Below are 21,779 nucleotides of genomic sequence, written 5' to 3' on the forward strand. Positions count from 1 at the left end.
CTTGGCTAGGAAATGTAGTGTTACGCTTTCGGCCGAGAGGATAAAGGATATGGGCCGGTGGAAGTCTGATGCCTACAAAGCCTATGTTAGGAAAAATCTATGACTAGCAACATCTTATCTGACCTCGATTTATCTTTCCATTATCCTTCCATTTCCACAAGAGGGTTCGCATATGGTTGGTGGGCCACAGCATTGTGCACTGGGCAAAGAACCAGGCCATTAGTGCCGGCTTGGGGCAAAGCCTAAACTTACCTCCAAATGTTGAGGTGGCTTGGATTGCGCGGAGAGGGATGCGCTGGGCTGAATTCAAGCCAGCCATGATGGCTAGAGCCCTCTCTGAGGGCCCACCCAATGCCCTAGTTATCCAGTTGGGGGAGAATGATCTAGCATATCGTAAAGCTATAGACTTAAGATGGAACATCTTTGATGACTTTGCCGATTTAATGGCCGTCTATCCCAACATTACCATCTTGTGGTCCTCGCTGCTTGAAAGGCAGATATGGAGAGATAGTTTGTGCCTGGTTGCAATCAATAGAGCAAGAAAAGTCTTGGCGAGTAGAGTGGCGGCTCTGGGAGGGTGTGTCATAGGCCACCCCGGCATCCAGTACAGCAATGAGGCCCTCTACAGAGTTGATGGCGTGCATCTCTCAGATGCTGGTAACGACATTTGGCTGGGGCACATCATAGCAGGGATTAGGGGTTGGTTACAGGTTTGAGGGTATTGGCGGTGAGCTTCGCTCGATTGGCGGTTAGGCATTGGCAGGGGTAATTGTTATGCAAATGAAGGGGGGAAGGAAGCGCCATCACCTTCCCCCAAAGCGAAGGGTAGTCCGGTAAAGGACTCCGGGGGGCGTTGCCCTGTCCGAAGCCTATGGAGGTGTGGGCCTAAGGCACGCCCCCAAGTGGTGACACCCGGGGGATCCTAGTTGGCGTACTTCAGCAGGACTCCCCCGGCTAGTGGTTAACCCTTCCCGGTCTCCATGCCGGGTAGTCGATAGGAACCAATGCCTAAGGCCAATACCTCTCAATTCCTGTAATCAATAAAGTTGTGGCCTTTTACGCCCATTAACCTTAAATAATGTGTCCTGTGTCTTCATTTCACAAGGGGGGAGGGTGTTGGGAAAAAGCACCAAGGCAAAAGCCAGCTCCAGATGGCTGGAATGCAAAACAGGATGTTATGGTTTGCAGATGTACTGTTGGAGAAAAGGTGGAGCCTATTCTCTGTACTGAGCACCGGATGTTAGCTCAGTGTGTCATCTGACCTGTGCTGGAAGTACAGGGGAGGAGTTGTGACTCTTCTGATGGAGTCTGAAGGGAACAGTCACATTTCTCTGTACTGCTGAATGACAGGAATAAAAGGACATGTAAAAGGACTCCTGTCTGTCTTTCTTCCCCTCCCTGGGGGAGTGCAGGGAGGGAGAGAAGGAGGAGGGTGTGTCCTGCTCACGTTTGAGGAGGATCGCCGGTTTGTTTACCTAGCCTGCCGGAGGTCGCAGACGGACGGTAAACACAGTATCTCGCTCAATTGCCTCGGGGGAGGCCAGGTACCTCTGCCTGTGAGCTGAAGATACTAACATATGGCAGCCTTCGGATGGTTGCGATTCATCGGACATCTGCATGAGAGGCTGGTGGATTGTCCTCCTCTGCTCCAAGGAGGAAGAGAAGCGTCTGAAAGAAGCCAGAGGCTCAACAGACAGCTGGTGGAAAGAAGAGGTGTTTTCCAGAGCAACAAAGTTCAAGGTATGCTGCATTTCGGGCTAAAAGTGTGAACGCAGTTTGATTAATTCACTGGTTCACGGAGCTGCGTTTCAACGAAAACAAGAGCTCCGGGAGGAAGAGGCCTGCAGCTTAAAGGCTGAAGCCTGCATTCCACAAATTCTTGTGGTTGATAAACTGTCCTATTGAAATGCATTGTTGCTAGGTAACGGAAAGTTGGAAAGTTACTGGCAAAGGGGCTGGACTGTGAGTGTGAGCCTGGGAAAGCGAAACAAAATCAGAGAATGTTTTGGCTACAAGTTTACGTGCCCTTGGAAGGGACTTTCCATAGCAGCCAGAGTTTAGCTGCCAGGTGCAAAAGAGCGTAAACAACTTGCAGTTTGCCTGCCTGAGTGAGAAAGGAAAAAAACAACTGTTGGATTTTACAGTTTGTTTGAGAGTGTGGGCTGGAAAGCTGAAGAGGCTTGGCTTCAAGATGGATGCCAAGAAAGGAGCTTTGCCTTACCCACCTCCCTTAACCAGAGACAGTTATTCATCATGGTCTGGATGGATAACTACCCCAGAAGGGGTGAGCCAAGATGATGCTGGCCAAGTTCCTAAGAGCTCATCGAAAGCTGTGGAGAGCTTTGACCCCAGAGGGGAGAGTGCAGGAACTGTGGTTGTTGGAACTGTTGGTGTTCCTGAACAAGGTGCAATGGGTGTTGCTGACAGGGGGAGGGAGGAACGGAGTTCAAATCTCCCCACTGATGAATCTACTGGAGAGCATGGAGTAGCATTGAGTGCCGTCCGATGCTACAATTGTGGACAGACTGGGCATCTACAGCGAAACTGTAAGAAGCCGCGCCAGTCAAGAAGAGCAAAGAGCAGCTCTACGAAGCCTGAGGCGTCAGGCAAAAGCCGTTCCAAGTGCCAGGTGAAACCTGCAAAGGCTATGATGGCGAAAGGAACCACGCCAGATGTTGGGAACTCGTTCATAATTGACACGGGCGCAACGGTTCATATGTGCCCGCACAGACAACTGTTTTCGACGTTGAAGAAGCAAAGCTTCGCTGTGAAACAGGCCAACGGTCAAGAGTTGGAAGCGACTGGAATTGGAACTGTGTATCTTGAGAGTCTGAACTTGACTATAAGTGATGTTTACCTGGTTCCAGAACTGAGATTTAATCTGCTGAGCGTGTCGCAGATTGCAAAGAAAGGACTGAAACTGACCTATGATGCTAAAAGCTGCAAGATCTACAAAGATGGAGAACTGTTTCTTACTGCCAAAGAGAAAGATGGACTGTATTTGTTGACTTTTGATCAAAGTGATTACATGAAATGTAATTCTTCTGATCCTAACGAAATCTCTCTTGCAGGTGTGACCAGTGCGAGCACCAGGAAGCTGACCAAGAAGGTCGACAGAGCATTTCAGCGGGTGTATGCTGATGTGATTGGTCCTCTAGAACCATCTAGAGGCAGTGCAAAGTATTACCTTTTGTGTGTGGATTGTTTCACTAATTATTCTTGGGTTTATATGATGGAGAAACCGCAAGAAACTTTAGAAAAGTTTCAGGAGTTTTGTGACAAGGTTAAAAATATGCATGATGCTAACATTGATTGTCTTTTCACAGATGACAAGCTAATCTTTCTGTTACAGAAGTTTCAGAAGTTCCTGGATGGAAAAGGGATGGACCACAAAGTTGCTGTTTCGACCGAAGCGTGGAACAGGGGGGTCTGTGTTAGGGTGAACAAAGAATTGCAAAAGGGGATGAATGCGCAATTGCTGAGTTCACATTTGCCACATGAATATTGGGCCGAATCGCTAGCGTCCTATCTTCATGTGTGGTTGAGAAAGGTCTCAACAGAGTTGGGATGTTCTCCTTTTGAGAAGCTGTTCAATAGAAAACCTTCTGTTGCCTATTTTAAGGTTTTCGGGTCTCATGTGAGAACAGAAGCTCCAGGTGGAGTAAAGAATGCCAGAGGCATTTTTGTGGGTTATGAAAAAGGTCTCTACAGAGTAATTTTGTCTGAATCTGGTCAGGTGATTCTCACAAAGTTCCTAGAGAGTGCTCCAGAGCAAGAGCGGGTTGTAGAACACACATTTCCCACAGGAAACGATTCAGATGATGATGATGATGATTTTTCTGATGTCACAGATTACAGTGGTACTGATGATGATGACAGTGATAGCTCAGAGAGTTCAGTTGTAACAGTCATTGAGAGGAAATCTCACACAATGGATAGACCTTCACAGATGAAGGAAGAACTACCGATTGCTACTGGTTCTCAACAAAGTCCAGAGGTTGAACCAGTGAGCACAGGGGATCAGAACCTCAAACGCAGGTCTGAGAGAGTTACAAAGGGTGTACCACAAAAGAGGTACTCAAAAGAGTTTGCTAACTTAGCTGTTGCATGTGTTGCTATTGTTAACAACTCAAAGCAGGTTAAAGCAGTGTCTAAGTCAGAGACAAAGACACAACAGAGAGTAGCTAGCCAAGGTAATGCAGAAGCACTCATTCCTTGGAAGCCAGACAACCAGAGAGGTACACTGGTGAAACCAGTGGTGGGGAGTTCCAAGGGTGGAACTGAAACAACAGGGGACTGTTATATGTATAACAACTGTTTGTTCTCTTCTCTGGATCATGTTTTGCCAATTGATGCTTTTGGGGGAGGATGTTGGGAAAAAGCACCAAGGCAAAAGCCAGCTCCAGATGGCTGGAATGCAAAACAGGATGTTATGGTTTGCAGATGTACTGTTGGAGAAAAGGTGGAGCCTATTCTCTGTACTGAGCACCGGATGTTAGCTCAGTGTGTCATCTGACCTGTGCTGGAAGTACAGGGGAGGAGTTGTGACTCTTCTGATGGAGTCTGAAGGGAACAGTCACATTTCTCTGTACTGCTGAATGACAGGAATAAAAGGACATGTAAAAGGACTCCTGTCTGTCTTTCTTCCCCTCCCTGGGGGAGTGCAGGGAGGGAGAGAAGGAGGAGGGTGTGTCCTGCTCACGTTTGAGGAGGATCGCCGGTTTGTTTACCTAGCCTGCCGGAGGTCGCAGACGGACGGTAAACACAGTATCTCGCTCAATTGCCTCGGGGGAGGCCAGGTACCTCTGCCTGTGAACTGAAGATACTAAGAGAGGGGACTTGGCACGCAAGTATTTTAGTGTCCAAGTGACAATGAGTTCTAAACTACTAGCCTGCTTATAGATAGTATTTAACTGCCAAATGTTTACTTAGAAGTCTCACTTTATTCATTGGAACCAGCCTGTGCACAGCAGGGTGGGGGTGAGGTTTACCACGAGCAGTCTCACTATTGCAGCTGGATGCTAGAATGCAGTGAGGAGGGCCTGGCATGAAATTCCTTGATGCCTATGGATACCAGGCAAGTGCTTAAGTAGAAGACTGATTTACCGAATTTTTCGCCCTATAGGACACACTTTTTCCCCTCAAAAAATGAAGGGGAAATCTGTGTGCGTCCTATGGGGCGAATGCAGGCTTTCGCTGAAGCGTGGAGAGCGAGAGGGGTCGGTGCGCACCGACCCCTCTCGCTCTCCACGCTTCAGGAAGCTATCGTGGAAAGCATGGCCTCCATGGGGCTGTCCCTGAATAAGTCTGGCCCAACTCATAGCCACGGGCATGCCTTAGACCTGGTGTTCACCTCTATGGATGTTGGTGATCTGACATTAAGTAAAAGCGAAACCAAAGAAGTGCCATGGTCAGATCACTTCCTGGTGCAACTGGACTTCTCCGTGACCCTTCCCCTCTGCAGGGAGGCGGGACCGATTCAGATGGTCCGCCCCCGCCACTTAATGGATCCAAATGGTTTCCAGAGAGTGGTAGGGGATGTTTTATCCCATGTTGATGGCCTTTCAGCTGATTCCCTGGTGGCCCGCTGGAATGTGGAGTTAACCAGGGCTATTGACTGTTTGGCTCCAAAGCGCCCTCTCCGATTGCATGGAGTCCGGACAGCCCCGTGGTTTTCCACGGATCTGAGGGCAATGAAACAATCACTGAGACGGCTAGAGCGCTGGTGGCGGATAATCCATTCTGAATCTGACCGGACACGGGTTAGAGCTCAATGTCGAGCCTACCAAGTGGCGATAGCGACGGCGAAGAAGACTTTCTTCACCGCCTCTATTGCATCTGCGGAAAACACCAGCAGGAGACTCTTTCAGGTGGTTCGCAATTTAGCGGAACCACCTGCTCCATCAGGGCCCAGTAGCGGCCACATGATCTCCTGCAATGACTTTGCAAAGTTTTTTGCAGATAAAGTCGCTCAGATTCGAGAAGAGGTAGACTCCACCGTGGGAGCAGGGCCGGGGCGGGAGAGTGCTAGAGTCCTGTCTAGTCAAGTTGTGTGGGATCAATTCCAATCTGTTACCCCCGAGGATGTGGACAGGCTGCTTGGACGAGTGAAACCAACCACTTGCCTCCTTGATCCTTGCCCATCCTGGCTTATAAAAGCTAGCCGGGAAGGACTGGGCGATGGGCTTCGTGGGGTGGTGAATGCTTCCCTCCGTGAGGGAGCCTTCCCAGACCCGCTGAAAGAGGCGGTTATTAAACCGCTTCTTAAAAAACCATCTTTAGATGCGGCCACGATAGCCAACTATCGCCCAGTCTCAAATCTTCCATTCTTGGGCAAGGTGATTGAGCGAGTGGTTGCTGAACAACTCCAGGCACGCCTGGAAGAAGCGGACCATTTGGATCCCTTCCAGTCGGGATTCAGGCCTCATCATGGGACTGAAACTGCCTTGGTCGCGCTGGTTGATGATCTCCGGCGGGCTAGGGACAAAGGTGAGAGCTGTTTCCTAGTTCTGCTGGATCTCTCAGCGGCGTTTGATACCATCGACCATAACATCCTTCTGGACCGTCTTGAGGGGTTGGGAGCTGGGGGCACTGTTATACAGTGGTTCCGCTCCTTCCTCCTGGGCCGTGTTCAGAAAGTGGTGGTGGGGGATGAGTGTTCAGACCCCTGGGCCCTCACTTGTGGGGTGCCTCAGGGTTCTGTCCTCTCCCCCATGCTTTTCAACATCTACATGAAGCCGCTGGGAGAGATCATCAGGGGATTTGGGCTGGGTGTTCATCAGTATGCAGATGATACCCAGCTCTACCTCTCTTTCAAATCAGAACCAGTGAAGGCAGTGAAGGCCCTGTGTGAGTGCCTGGAGGCGGTTGGAGGTTGGATGGCGGCTAACAGATTGAGGTTGAATCCTGACAAGACAGAAGTACTGTTTTTGGGGGACAGGAGGCGGGCAGGTGTGGAGGATTCCCTGGTCCTGAATGGGGTAACTGTGCCCCTGAAGGACCAGGTGCGCAGCCTGGGAGTCATTTTGGACTCACAGCTGTCCATGGAGGCACAGGTCAAATCTGTGTCCAGGGCAGCTGTTTACCAGCTCCATCTGGTACGCAGGCTGAGACCCTATCTGCCTGCGGACTGCCTCGCCAGAGTGGTGCATGCTCTGGTTACTGCAATGCGCTCTACGTGGGGCTACCTTTGAAGGTGACCCGGAAACTACAACTAATCCAGAACGCAGCAGCTAGACTGGTGACTGGGAGCGGCCGCAGAGACCACATAACACCGGTCTTGAAAGACCTACATTGGCTCCCAGTACGTTTCCGAGCACAATTCAAAGTGTTGGTGCTGACCTTTAAAGCCCTAAACGGCCTTGGTCCAGTATATCTGAAGGAGCGTCTCCACCCCCATCGTTCTACCCGGACACTGAGGTCCAGCACTGAGGGCCTTCTGGCGGTTCCCTCACTGCGAGAAGCCAAGTTACAGGGAACCAGGCAGAGGGCCTTCTCGGTAGTGGCGCCTTCCCTGTGGAACACCCTCCCACCAGATGTCAAAGAGAACAACAACTACCAGGCTTTTAGAAGACATCTGAAGGCAGCCCTGTTTCGGGAAGCTTTTAATGTTTGATGTATTATAGTATTTTAATATTCTTTTGGAAGCCGCCCAGAGTGGCTGGGGAAACCCAGCCAGATGGGCGGGGTATAAATAATAAATTATTATTATTATTATTATTATTATTATTATTATTATTATTATTATCAGCAAGCCTGGGGAGCCCGCGGGAGTTCCCACAGGGCTCCCTAGGCTGCGGATAGCAGCCTGCTTGCCTGGAGCACGGGGCACGCCAAAGCAGAGTGCCCCACGCTTCGGGCAGACATCTGCGGCTGGGGGGGGGATTTTTTCCCTTTATTTCCCCCCCCCAAAAAAAACTAGGTGCGTCCTATTGGCCGGTGCGTCCTATAGGGCGAAAAATACGGTAACTATTTGGCCTCTGCATCAGGCTTCTTGTGAAAATGAAATGGTTTAAGAAAAACCATCACTCAAGTTGGTATCAAGATGGCATTTTGATCTGCTGCTCCTTCCTTCCCTGGAAGCAAAAATAGCCTAGCTTGGAATCAGTCACATCCAGAACCTACTATTCTCCTGATGCTGGACACAGTCAGGGCATTTGATTGTTTAAACTTGCAAGATCACTTTACAATTCTATGTTCCTTTGGCATTAGTACATCCTGGGTTGATCCACTTTTTAATTTATGCTATGGGTCAGTGAACTAATTTTTGCTGAATGGGGAACACACTCTGATGTTTCTCATTGGCTGGGGCACAAAGCAGAGCTTTTTGCCATGGCCATGGAACCCTTAACTAGAATTGTCTTTGTCATCTCAGACCATACAGTTAAATATACTACAAACTATGTAATGTCTCTGACTGCTTAGTATTTATGTAACATTCTGTCTTCCCTTGAATATAGGAGCAATTATTTACACTTTAAATAATTTAGGTGCTGGTATTGTTATTTACATTTGGCGGGAGGGTGGGTATATTCGTATCCAATTAGTTGTAAAGTGGGATAAAGTCAAATAATGCATTGTTATCATTGTATCAGAGATGATAAATATGTCTAATGCATGACTTTATATGTATGTATGTTTTCATATGTGAAATGAATCAAAATTAAATACAGGTAAGCCCCATTTTGTGTACATCAAAGAATGTGCAACCCATTTTTTGGACCTGGAAGAGGGAGGAGCAGGGCCGGGACGTAATGGACTTATGCATGCTCCACCGACATGCACGAAGACCCGGAACACAATCCAGGGTTGCCTGTACAAATAAAAAATAAAAAATGGTGCAATGAAATTAATGGATCTATGTTAGTCATGCCAATTTCAGTGGGTCTGAGTATGACTAACATTGGATATAGCCTATTACAGTCATATCTTGGAAGCTGAATGCCTAGGGAGTTTAATGTTTTGGATCCCCAACACCGCAAACCCGGCAGTTAGTGTTCCGGTTTTCAAATGTTCTTTGGAAGCCAAACGTTCAACGCAGCTTCCGATTGCATGCAGGAAGCTCCTGTAGCCAATCGGAAGCCGTGCCTTGGTTGTCAAACATTTTCAGAAGTCGAACAGGCTTCCAGAACAGATTCCATTCAACAACCAAGGTATGACTGTATATTTTATTGTTGTGTTCAGAATTCAGTATTTAGTAAAGTTCAGGTTTTTTTTAAAGGCCCCACTTTTCACATGGTGTCCTGTTGTGTGGTCGGAAACTACTCTTTATTGTTTGATTTTGGTTAATGTCAGAATAAAAGTGAGCTCCTTCAAAATAACACATTCCTTTTTATCTTACCAATTTCTCATAGTGTAAGAAGCTGAAGAAGAAACCATAGAGAGCATTAATATTTTCCTTCTGATCAATGAAGTCAAACGTTACAATTATCCATTTTAGAATGAGCACCTATAGGGAGAAGACAGATATCATTAAGTCAAAGCAAGACCAAGACAACCAACCCCTTCTGGAATATGGTCAGCATGTACAACATCTAGCTGAATCATCACCAGGATAACTAAGTCAGACTGGGGGAAATATCATTCTTCAGAACCAAGACATCATTACCATGCTTTCCAAGTTACCTGAAAGTCACTAGAACACTTGCGAGCACAGAGCCAAGACACAGCTGAAAGAAGAGAATCTGCTGTTATTACGGAAATGGGAATCAGAGTCTTCAGTAGCCTAGTGCTTATCACTGTGCCTGCAAGACATTGAAAGACACTGCTTAACATTCTTAACATCTTCACTATTGATAATTTCTCACAAGCTAGAAGCAGCCCAGGTTCTTGTTAAGGGAGAAGGCAGGGCAATGCAGCTCCTTTGGCATACTTTACTGCCAAGGGGAAAGAGAGAAACAATTTTTTTTTTCTTTACCAAGCTTGCCACTGAGTGCGATGTTCAGCAAGTTCTGAATTTCTTCTGGTGCCAAGCCTCTCTCTTGTGCAATTTTTTCCACAGTCTTCAAAGGACCCTGCAAAGCTCTATTCTTTTGTGAGGCACTACCTTTAATTAGAAAAAAGTCAAAGTGTGCTTAAAATACATTCGAAAAACCATCCTCATGCATGATGGCCTGTCCAATGGCTTGCTTTACCATCAGTTGGCAAGGGAGCCCCATTGAGATGCCATGGCATTTGGAAAACTCTGGAATTCTTGTTTAATTTGTCATCTGCTTTCTTGATGTGTAGGTTCAGTGTGTAGGTGTAGCCCCAGCCAGCATTGCCAATGGGTAGGATGATGAGAATTGTAGTTAAGCAACATCTGGAGGACCAGAAGTTACCCTAACCTGTTTTGTTGGTTAGTGTGCTAAGATCTGTGCACACGCCCAATTCAGCTCATGGTACTTAACAAGGGGTTGTTTTAAACAAAACATTAGACTTCATACACTATTATGCTCCAATATACAAAACAGCCACTTCTCTATAGAAAGCTAAAGAAAATACAAACTTTGGTGTTTGTAGATGGTTGTAAAGGTTGCTGAAAGGTTTCTATTTCACTAGTTGGGAACAGCCTTTAGGTTATGCAGGGCCAAGGTTGATTTGTAACTGTTACTGTCTGCCTGCTTGCCATCATGCATATTTGTGAATCATGTCTGCCAAAATATATACACCTGCAATAGTTTCTGCTCACAAGGAAGCAGACCCTGCAAGAGTACACACTCCATGAAGTCCATATGTATAGAAACTAGATTACCCCGCTTGAGGGAAGAAAGGTGGGTTTTGCTCCCACTGCAATGTTGTAATCTAAATAAGCACATCTTCCTACAAGTGAATAGTAGCCACCTATCTGGGGGGAAATAAAGTGGTATGCTGAGAGAAATTGTCACGGTGGAGATCAAATCTGTTTTCAACAATCCTAACATCCAGAGAGAAACCAGATGGCAGCTTTTTTTTTTTTTTTACTGTGTCCACACAATTCAATGAAAGCCAACCCCTATTTGCATAGCCCTGCCCTTTGTTATGTTCCCTGTCACATAAGAGCATGAAGCAGCATTGCCAATGGTTTTGGTCAGGTTAAGTAGAAGCATATTTGATTTTTGAATATGTTTTTAATTCTGTTAATTTCTCAATTTCCTCCTTTTCTATTGGTGTTAGATTTATTGCTAATAATTTGGTTTTATTGATATTCAATTTAAATTCAGAAACCTTTCCATATTCTTGAATGATTTCCAGCACTTTAGTAAGACTCACTTTTGGATCCTCAGTTCTTATAATAAGATCGTCCGCAAACGCCCTCAGTTTATAACTACTACTCCCCAGCTTTATCCCTTTAATATTTTTTTCCTCTCTGATTTGTTTATTTAGATTTTCCATTGTTAAGATAAATATTAACGGGGAGAGCGGACTGTTAGGATATTTCCGTTCCACCTTAAAAGGGAGCAGGCTTTGTGAGTCAGAGTCTGCGTATTTCCTGTTTCACAGGATGTTTCTGTTGTGTCTTTTGTTTTCTCTCTGTGTCTGGAGACACTGAAGCAGGCAGTCAAGTTTTTTTTGTTCTGATCAACGCTGAATAAAACTTGTAAATAATGCTCTCCTGAGTGCAACTTTTGCTGTGCATTATCTGCTGATAGAGAGTGTGCATCGGCTCTAGAATGTGGCAGGCTATTTCTGGAGCTCATGTCGCTAATTGCTGATACTGCGTGTCTACGGGAGATCGATGGATCGTCCGGCAGCCGGCTTGGGGGCCATGATGGACTTTGTCTCCCTGGCAGTATCCCAACACGGACATCCCTGTCTCGTCCCCTTGATAATTTCGCATTCCTGAGTTATATTCCCACTTATTATAATTTTAGCTTTTTGTTTGGTATATATCGCTTGAATACCTTTACAGTATTGATCTCCAAATTCCATCTGTTTCAACATACCCTTCATAAACTTCCAGGATACATTGTCAAAGGCTTTCTCCGCGTCCACTGCCATTAAAACGGCTGGCTTATCTATTCTTAAATCCAGGTATTCCAGCAGATTTATAATATTTCTTGTATTGCTCTGAATCTGTCTACCGGGGAGAAAGCCTGCTTGATCACTATGGATAATCTTCTGGAGGATTCTTTTTGTTCTTTCAGTTAAAATATACACGTATAATTTATAATCATTATTCAGGAGCGATATGGGTCTAAAGTTAATTATTCCTTGCTGATCTGTTCCCTGTTTCAGAATTAGCATAATAAAACTTTCTTTCCATGACTCGGGCATCTCGCCTTCTTTCAGAATGTTATTCATAATATTTTTGAGAGGTTCAGAGAGAACATCCTCTAATTTTTTATAATAAATGGCCGGGAGGCCATCTGGCCCTGGTGTCTTTCCAGGCTTAGATTCCTTAATGGCCCTTTGGATTTCAAATGCTGTGATGAGTGAGTTCCGGACTTCTCGTTGTTCATTAGTTAATTTTGGTAAGTTGTTTTGGTCTAGATATTCTTTTACCTCTTCTGTTGTTTCTCTTCCTTCTTTATAGAGTTCTTTATAAAATTCTGCAAATCTTTTTTCAATTTCCTTAGGGTTACTTATTATTTTGTCCCCAATTTTGATTTTATTAATTATCCTTTCACATTCGCTTTTCTTTAGCTGCCGAGACAGTAATTTGCCTGGCTTGTTAGCAAACTCGAAATTTCTCTGTTTCATTATTCTTAATGAAGTATGCAGCCTCCCTTGTTACCCCAAGGGAATGGGGAACACTGCCTCGCCTGTGGTTGCCATAAATCACCCCCGAGTTCGAAAGAAGGGGGTGAGGGCACAAGGTGCACAGCACTCGTATGGGACGGCTCTCCCGGACGCTGTCTCTGATCGCGTGGCCTGGTTGCAGCAGCTCAAAATAAACAATTAGAGAGAAGCAAATGCACATATTTCGAGTGAAGAACGGGAGTTAAGACTGCTAATTGAAGTGACCTCTGTGAAGTGGAGCGACGGGCTGGATTTAACAGGAAAATATATCAAGAAGAAGACACATCAAAGGGTCAGTATGTTGGAACGGGACGGAATGGAGGGGGAGTTTTCTTTTTTTATCTTATGTGATTACCTAACAACCCCCCCCCCCGGAAGAATCATTGCAATTACTGATTATAAGCGGGATGATTAAGAACTGTGTGGAAATGAATTACTAATCAAAGACATGGCTTGTGGAATATTTGGAAAGGAACGAAAGGCCTTTGGAATGACGCAGTTATAAAAAGAGACTCGTTAGGAAGCAGGCCTGGTGGCAGGATTTACGATCAAGGGGGAGGAGACCACGGTTTTGTTATTATATCGGACTGTGAGTTTGACCTGGCAGAACCCCCTAAGAAGTTTGAGGAGAGAGTGACAGGCCTGCGAGGATTAATGGGCAGACTTTAAGAATGCTTTGTATGGAAGTGTTGAAATGACGTCTGTCTGTTTGAATATGGCTCTTGGAGGAATGGAAAATCCACACAGGATATAACATTTGTTTTTAACCCGCTTGTGGAGACTATCAGAGGTCACAAAGAAAGGAATATACGATAACAACAAGAAGATGAAGAAAACAATAAAAAGAAGATTGGACAGAACTGTGAATACTATTTGGACAGAACTGTGAATATTAAAGAAGCAGCAAGAGAGATGTTTGGATCCTTTTCTGAGCTCGAAGCATGGGTACCCCCAACAAAAATTTAAAAATTTGGATTTGTAATTTGGAATTAATGTGATTTGACTGGTTTGTTAATAAAAAATATATTAAAAGAAAATAAAATAAATGGGGCGGTCGGGAAGCAGCTCCAGGCTCATAACCTCTTGCACGGGCGCTGGGTCGGGGCCTGTTTCTGGTAGTGGTAGCCTGCTGAGGGTGTCCGTGTGGACCATCGCCTTCCCAGGGCAGTGAATCAGTGCATACTGGTAGCTGGCAAGGAAAATTGACCACCTGGGGACGCGAGGAGACAGCACTTGGAGGGGTCTGCTTTTGGGGGGCAAACAAGCCAAGCAACGGCTTGTGGTCCGTCACCACAGTAAAGGGCCGCCCGTACAAGAAATCATGGAATTTTTTACTCCCTTCACAATTGCCAGACCCTCCTTGTCGATTTGTGAGTAGTTCCACTCGGTTGCATCGAGTGTCTGGGAAAAGTATGCCACCGGCACCTCTCTTCCATCCGGGAGTTGGTGTCCCAGGACAGCGCCGATGCCATAGGGCGAGGCGTTGCATGCTAGCACTACCGGCAGCCTCTCGTTGAAGTGTGCCAAGACCAAGTTTGAGATGAGCAAGTCCTTGACTGTCTGGAATGTGGCCTCCTGGCGCTGACCCACACCCAAGGGGACCGCTTGTCCAGGAGTCTGTGTAGGGTCTCCGCTACCGCCGCCTTATGGGGAAGGAAGAAATGGTAAAAGTTCAATAGTCCCAAGAAGGCCTGAAGTTCAGTCTTGCTCTTGGGCGCTGGGGCATCACAAATGGCCCGTACCTTGTCCCCAGTTGGGTGGGCCCCTTCTGCGTCCACCATAAATCCCAGAAAGTCCACCTGAGGCACTCCTAGTAGACACTTTTCCTGCTTCACCTTGAGATCCACCGTCTGGAAACGGTGCAGAACAGTGCGAAGGTGGTCCTCAAACTCCTCTGGCGCGGGCCCGGCAATCAACACATCATCAAAGAAGGGGGCGACGCCAGGAATCCTTTAAGAAGAGTGTCCATTAGATTCTGGAATATGCCTGGTGCCATGCTGACACTGAATTGCAGCCGCTTTACCCTGAACGCTCCTCTGTGCGTCAGTCGTCTGTGCCTCTGCTGTGCCAACTCCCTTCTCTTGCGAGGGCCCATCCACCGGCAGCTGTTGATAGGCTTGGGCCAAGTCCAGCTTGCCAAATTTTTTTAGACCCAGCCAGGGTGATGAGGACATGGCTGACCACTGGCACTGGGTATGCGTGGGCCGTGAGGACCTTGTTTATGGTACATTTGTAGTCTGCGCAGATGCGGACCGAACCATTAGGCTTGATGGGTGTGACGATCGGGGTTTCCCAGGGGGCATTAGGCATAGGCTCCAGCACTCCTTGCTCCATGAGCCGGTCCAATTCCTCGTCTATACGGGGTTTCAGGGCGAACGGAACCCAGCGGGCCTTGAACCTGACAGGTCGTACTGCAGGGTCAAGCTGTAGGGCAATGGGGGGCCCATATACTGTCCCAATTTCCCATTGAAAACCTCCGGAAATTCCTTGCACGTCCACGTCCACTTGTAAGCACGTCCACCCCGGTGACGGCTAGCCCCAGTGGTCCAAACCATGCCAATCCCAGTAAGCTAACGTAGGGGCCCTTGACCACAAGCAAGTCCAGTTGCTGCGTCTGCCCTCAATATTGCACCCTGAAGGTCCCCACCCCCATTGTGGGGACCTTACGTTTCTTTTTTTTTCTTTTTATTTTTCTTTTTATTGAGTTTCTCTTGAAAAAAAACCAAAAGAAAAAAAACAAATCAACAAATTCAAAAGAAATATCCATACATAGCATAAAAATAACATCCATTACGTTTCTTTGTCTTCTTCCTTGAATCTTTATATCTTTAGATATTTAAACCTTTCCTCTACACACCCATCGACCTCCTTCCCTCCCGATTTCGGGCTTCTTAATAAAAAATTCTTTCTTTTTTCTGCAGCTATTAATTGTTAATGGTTTACACGTCGTAAGACTTATATCAAACCTGCTATAGTTTTTAGGTCTCTATAGTTTCCTTCAATGTATACCATAAATTTATTCCAGTCACTAATAAACTTTGTATTTTTTTGGTTTCTGATTTTTTGTGTCATTTTTGCTAAATCAACATATTAATATAATTTTGTCTGCCAGTCTCTGATCGTTAGGGTATTTGGACTTTTCCAATTTTGTGCAATTAATATTCTAGCGGCAGCTGTAGCATGTTGGAATAATGTCTTATCTTCTTTTTTGATTTCCTCCCCAATTATTCCTAGTAAGAAGGCCTCTGGTCTTTTAGGGAAGGTATATTTAAATATTTTTTTAAACTCATTATAAATAAGTTCCCAGAACTTCTTCATTATTTCGCAGGTCCACCACATATGGTAGAAATTGCCTTCTTTGATTTTACACTTCCAGCAAGCCTTATTTCCTGTTTTGTACATTTTCCCTAGTATTGCCGGTGTGATGTACCACCTATACATCATTTTTTCCAAATTTTCTCTGAGTAAGACACATGCCGTGAATTTCATTCCACTAGTCCATAATTTCAACCACTTATCATATTCTATATTGTACCCCACGTCCATTGCCCATTTTGTCATGACCTCCTTTATTTCTTCATCTTTAGTGTCCCAATCTAATAATATGTTATACATTTTACATAATAACTTGGATTTACCTTCAATTATTTCTATCTGGAATTTAGATTTTTTCTCGTTTATCCCTACTTTTTTATCTTCCTTCCATACTGCGTTTATTTGATGAAATTGCAGCCAGCCTGTTAATTTGTCTTTCAACTCCTCATATGTTCTCAATTTCCATCCATATGTTCTCAATTTCTGGAAGTCCCAGAGGGTGAATGGGGCCAGCCTGAGTTTGGGACCCCCACTAGGGCACAGTTTCCTTAAGGTCCTTGCCGAGATTATGGATAGAGTTGAACCCGTGTCAAGCTCCATGCGGCACGGGGCCCCCTCTATCTGTACCTCTACATAAATTTTCTCTAGGCTGGGGTGGGGCAACTGGTATACCTGGCAGTCCGTGATCTCCATCGAGTTGCCTTGGTGTGTTGGGCCCCAGGGCCTGGGGCTCTTGGATCGGTCATCTGAGGCCTGGCGTCGGGTGGGCCGAGCCCAACACACCCGGGCAATGTGTCCCGATTTCCTGCACTGCCTGCACTCTGCGTTGCAGAAACAGCAGGTCCTCCTCTCATGACTCTCCCCACAGCTCGCGCAGTTCCCTCCTTCTCGTTGAGGCAGTTACGGTCTGTGCACTGCTTGAGTGTGCCGCTGTACTCGGTGCACCTCCTCCCTGTCAGATCCTGAGTCATCGGCGAGGTCTTCATGGTGGACCCTCGGTTGGGACGACAGGCTCAGCCAAGCCTCTTGCATCAACCTCTTGGCAGCTTCTGTTGCCAGGGCCTCCTCCAGCGCGACCTGGAATGTTAGGTCCTTCTTGGCGTAGAGGCGCGTTGCAGCTTCTCATCCTTCAGGCCACCAACGAGGTGGTCACGAAGCATGTTCTCCAACTCTCAGAAGTTGCAGAACCGGGCGGCTTGGCGGAGGGAGGTCACAAACCCAGTTATGGTTTCCCCAGGGGCTTGCCGCTTTGCGTAAAAGGCATTTCAACGAGCCACCACTGTGGGCTGCGGTGAGAAGTGCCCCTTCAGCCGTTCCATTATTGTATTGTAAGGAACAGTAGCGATGTCTTCAGGCGCAAGGAGAGCCCGGGCGATTTCAAATGTCTCCTCTCCGCAGACACTGAAGAATATCGCCCTCTTCTTGGCATCATCTTCATTGGTGACCCCCTTGGCCTCTAGCAGGAAAGTGAAACGGGAGGCGTATGCTTCCCAGTCTCCTGATGGTGGGTTGAATGGCGAGAAGCTGCTGTCGGTTGCCATTCTGAGTTCCTTGGGTCCCGGAGCTGAAGCCTGGATACACGGTGCGAGGCAGCGGTGCGGCAGGTGGCGATGCTGCGGTGCTGTGTGTGGCAGTCAGCTCAGCGGGATCCCATCCTCGTCGCCAGTGAAATATACTCGGAGTCGAGTGTGGATTTCATGCTCTTTATTCAGCTCATAGTAGTGAGGAATGAAAGTTCCCCCAAGATATCTGCTTTATATACATTATTTACACAATGGGCCGCACGTGATTGGCTAATTCTGGGATTCTCCTGTAGGCCAATCAGGTTGCGGATTCACTTCCACCTGGAGCTGGATTGGGTGGCTCCTGCGGACCAATCATACTACTGCATTGTTCTAGGACCAATCAGACTGCTGCATTCTGAATCCTATTGTTCTAGGACCAATCAGACTGTGCTGCCTTTTGGATCCTATTCAACTCAGTACATAACACCATCAATGGCAGTTCGTCACTAGTTCAGAGTTGGGGAATCTTTTTCTTTTTTTTTTCTTTTCAAAAATTGTATTGGTTTTCCAAATTTATAACAAATACAACACACAAAGAAAAAGACATTACAGTACTAAAAAGAACAAACAAACAAAAATATAAACACATATTTCTTCTAAAACCCAATTTAGTTTTCATTGTTAACTGATTTCCTCAAATCCCCCCTGACTTTGACATTGAATCACCTTGTAACAGATTTCCAATACCTTCTTTCTAATAAAATTAACTCTTTCAAATTGCTATCTTCCTTTCTTTTCATAATATCCTAAATTCATAATGTATTACAGTTTATTCTTAAAGGTAAAGGTAAAGGGACCCCTGGCCATTAGGTCCAGTCGTGACCGACTCTGGGGTTGAGGCGCTCATCTCGCTTTATTGGCCGAGGGAGCCAGCGTACAGCTTCCGGGTCATGTGGCCAGCATGACTAAGCCGCTTCTGGCAAACCAGAGCAGCTCACGGAAACGCCTTTTACCTTCCCACTGGAGCGGTACCTATTTATCTATTTGCACTTTGATGTGCTTTCGAACTGCCAGGTTGGCAGGAGCAGGGACCGAACTACGGGAGCTCACCCTGTCGTGGAGATGCGAACCGCCGACCTTCTGATCGGCAAGTCCTAGGCTCTGTGGTTTAACCCACAGCGCCACCCGCGTCCCTTAGTTTATTCTTACTCTAATCCTAAACCATTTTGGTACTTTCAAGTTACAATATTTGGCTAAATAGTCTTTAAATTTATTCCAGTCTTCTTGATATTCCTCTTCTTTCTGGTCGCGGATTCTCCCAGTCAGGTCGGCCAGCTCCAAAAGTCTAACATCTTCATCTGCCATTCTTCTACTGTTGGTATTTCTTGAGATTTCCAATTTTTGGCTAGTAGCAGTCTTGCCGCTGTTGTTATTGTTTAGTTGTTTAGTCATGTCTGACTCTTCGTGAACCCATGGACCAGAGCACGCCAGGCATTTCTGTCTTCCACTGCCTCCCACAGTTTGGTCAAACTCATGCTGGTAGCTTCAAGAACACTATCCAACCATCTCGTCCTCTGTCGCCCCCTTCTCCTTGTGCCCTCCATCTTTCCCAACATCAGGGTCTTTTCCAGGGAGTCTTCTCTTCTCATGAGGTGGCCAAAGTCTTGGAGCCTCAGCTTCAGGATCTGTCCTTCCAGTGAGCACTCAGGGCTGATTTCCTTAAGAATGGAGAGGTTTGATCTTCTTGCAGTCCATGGGACTCTCAAGAGTCTCCTCCAGCACCATAATTCAAAAGCATCAATTCTTCGACGATCAGCCTTCTTTATGGTCCAGCTTTCACTTCCATACATCTCTACTGGCCATACATCACTACTGGCTTGCCGCTGTAGTGGCATACAAAAACAATCTTACATCTTTTTTAGGCAATTCCAATCCTATTATTCCAAGTAGAAAGGCCTCTGGTTTTTTAATAAATGTATTTTTCAATATTTTTTTCAACTCATTATCAATCTTTTCCCAGAAGTCTTTCACCTTGGGACACGTCCACCACATATGATAGAAGGTGCCTTCTTTTTCTTTACACTTCTAACATAAATTGTCACTCGTATGGTAAATCTTTGCTAGTTTTACTGGGGTTAAGTACCATCTATACATCAGTGGTGTGTCCGCTTTTAAAGAAAACTTCACTAGATCCCTTAGATCTATCCAATTACCACCCAGTTTCAAATCTTCCATATCTGGGTAAGGTAACTGAGAGAGCGGTTGCTGAACAGCTTGGTAGGTTTCAGGAGGAAACATCAGCTTTAGATCCATTTCAGTCCGGATTCCGTCTCTGGTCGGGGACAGAGGGTGGCACTAGGGAGGGAGATGTCGTCGTGCCACTCCTTGGTGTGTGGAGTGCCACAGGGCGCAATCCTCTCCCCGATGCTTTTTAACATCTTTATGTGCGCCCTTGCCAGATTGTCCAGAGCTTTGGGTTGGGTTGTCACCAATATGTTGATGACACTCAGTTCTATCTGCTGATGGATGGCCATACCAACTCGGCACTGGACACACTGACCGGATGTCTGAAAGCCGTGGCTGGGTGGTTTCGTGGGAGCCGATTGAAACTAAATCCTTCGTGGAAATGGCGGAAATGACTGGCAGAATCCGAGACCAGGGAGAAGAATCTGTGGAAGAAGACTGGAAAAATTTTAAAGATTATTTACAGAAATACTGTAAAATTAATGAATGTTAGAAAAATGTTGGAATGAAGTTATATGGCTTTAGTAGAAATGTTATAAGGAATTAAGTATAAATAGATTAATAGAGTATTAAAGAGAAAATAAGGTTAGAATGTGTTGAGATAATTATAGGATAGAAAACAGAGGAAGATGGAAAGGAATTGCTGAAACAATTAACAGAAGTGGAATACAAAAAGGGAGGTGTGAGGAGGTCGTGGAAACAAGTGAACAAAAGATAAGATAATGAAAGGGTTTGATGTGTGTCAGGGAACTGCCATCGGAGCTAGAGGCGGAGGGAAGGCTCCAGAGGGATGCCGGAGAGGGTCCCAGTAGGGAGAGAGGCAGCCCATTTGCTGGGGAAGGAAATCAGCGTAACACCAGTGGAGAAGGGGGGCAGATGGGGGAATCGGAGAGGAGGCTCCAAGACTCCTCGCTGGAGACCAGCGGAGAGAGTACGGGTCCTCCGCTGCCCACACCCTCCCTGCGCAGAAGGCTTCCGTGCAGGGAGACTAGGCGGAGACTAGGCGTCAAAGAACTTTTGTGCTGGAAGAAGTTCAAGAAACGCCCACTGACGGATTCTGCCAGCGACTGAGACAGCCACGAAACTAGAGGCTGTTCAGTCAGAAAGGGTTCAACCAGGTAACCTAGCCAGGAGTGGTGGCAACTTATGCACGAGCAACCCCTAAACCCATTACAATGTGTTTTAAATGGGTTTTGTTTTTGTTTTATTAGTTTTATGTGTTAGTGTTTTGTAGTGTTTTTGTATTGTATTGCATTGTCTTCTTTTTTTATGCTTTTTCTTTTGTAGTGTTGTGTTTAAATTGTTGGAAAATTAATAAATATTATATATATATATATAAAAAGAAACTAAATCCTTCGAAGACAGGTCCTCTGGCTGGGTCGGGATGGTTTGGGGATGAGGGACCAACTCCCTTCTCTTGCGAGGGCCCAATTAGTGCCATTGCCTTCCGTTAAGAGTTTGGGTGTAATCCTTGATGCCTCCCTTTCCATGGAGGAGCAGGTTACAGCAACAGCCAAGGCGACATTTTTCCACCATCAAGCAGTTGGTCCCTTACCTTTCCTGCCCTGACCTGGCCACAGTGATCCATGCGACGGTCACCTCCAGGCTTGATTACTGTAATTTGCTCTACGCGGGGCTGCCCTTGAAGCTGTCCCAGAAACTCCAGCGGGTGCAGAATGCTGCAGCGAGGCTCCTCACAGGGTCTCTGCCATGGGAGCATATTCACCCAGTGCTTTTCCAGCTGCACTGGCTCCCAGTGGAGTACAGGGTCAGATTTAAGGTGCTGGTTTTGACCTTTAAAGCCCTTCACGGCCTAGGACCCTCGTACCTACGGGACTGCCTTTCCTGGTATGCCCCACGGAGGACCTTAAGGTCCATAAATAGCAACACCCTAGAGGTCCGGGGCCCTAAGGAAGTTAGATTAGCCTCAACCAGAGCCAGGGCCTTTTCAACACTGGCTCCAGCCTGGTGGAACGCTCTGTCTCATGAGACCAGGGCCCTGCGGGATCTGATTTC

General features: G+C 46.3%; 1 long non-coding RNA gene across 1 annotated transcript; it reads right to left on the reverse strand.

Moving 5' to 3' along the window:
- Nucleotides 1-9,340: 9,340 nt before the first annotated feature.
- On the reverse strand, nucleotides 9,341-10,047 carry LOC308467597. The gene is made up of 3 exons (XR_013981244.1): nucleotides 9,917-10,047; nucleotides 9,625-9,743; nucleotides 9,341-9,448 (listed from the first exon to the last, which is right to left on the reverse strand). It is a non-coding gene; the product is annotated as an uncharacterized lncRNA (long non-coding RNA).
- Nucleotides 10,048-21,779: the final 11,732 nt, after the last annotated feature.

This window comes from Podarcis pityusensis (genome assembly GCF_964106645.2).
Source record: "Podarcis pityusensis genome assembly, chromosome: W".
In the NCBI taxonomy this organism is placed as follows: Eukaryota; Metazoa; Chordata; class Lepidosauria; order Squamata; family Lacertidae; genus Podarcis; species Podarcis pityusensis.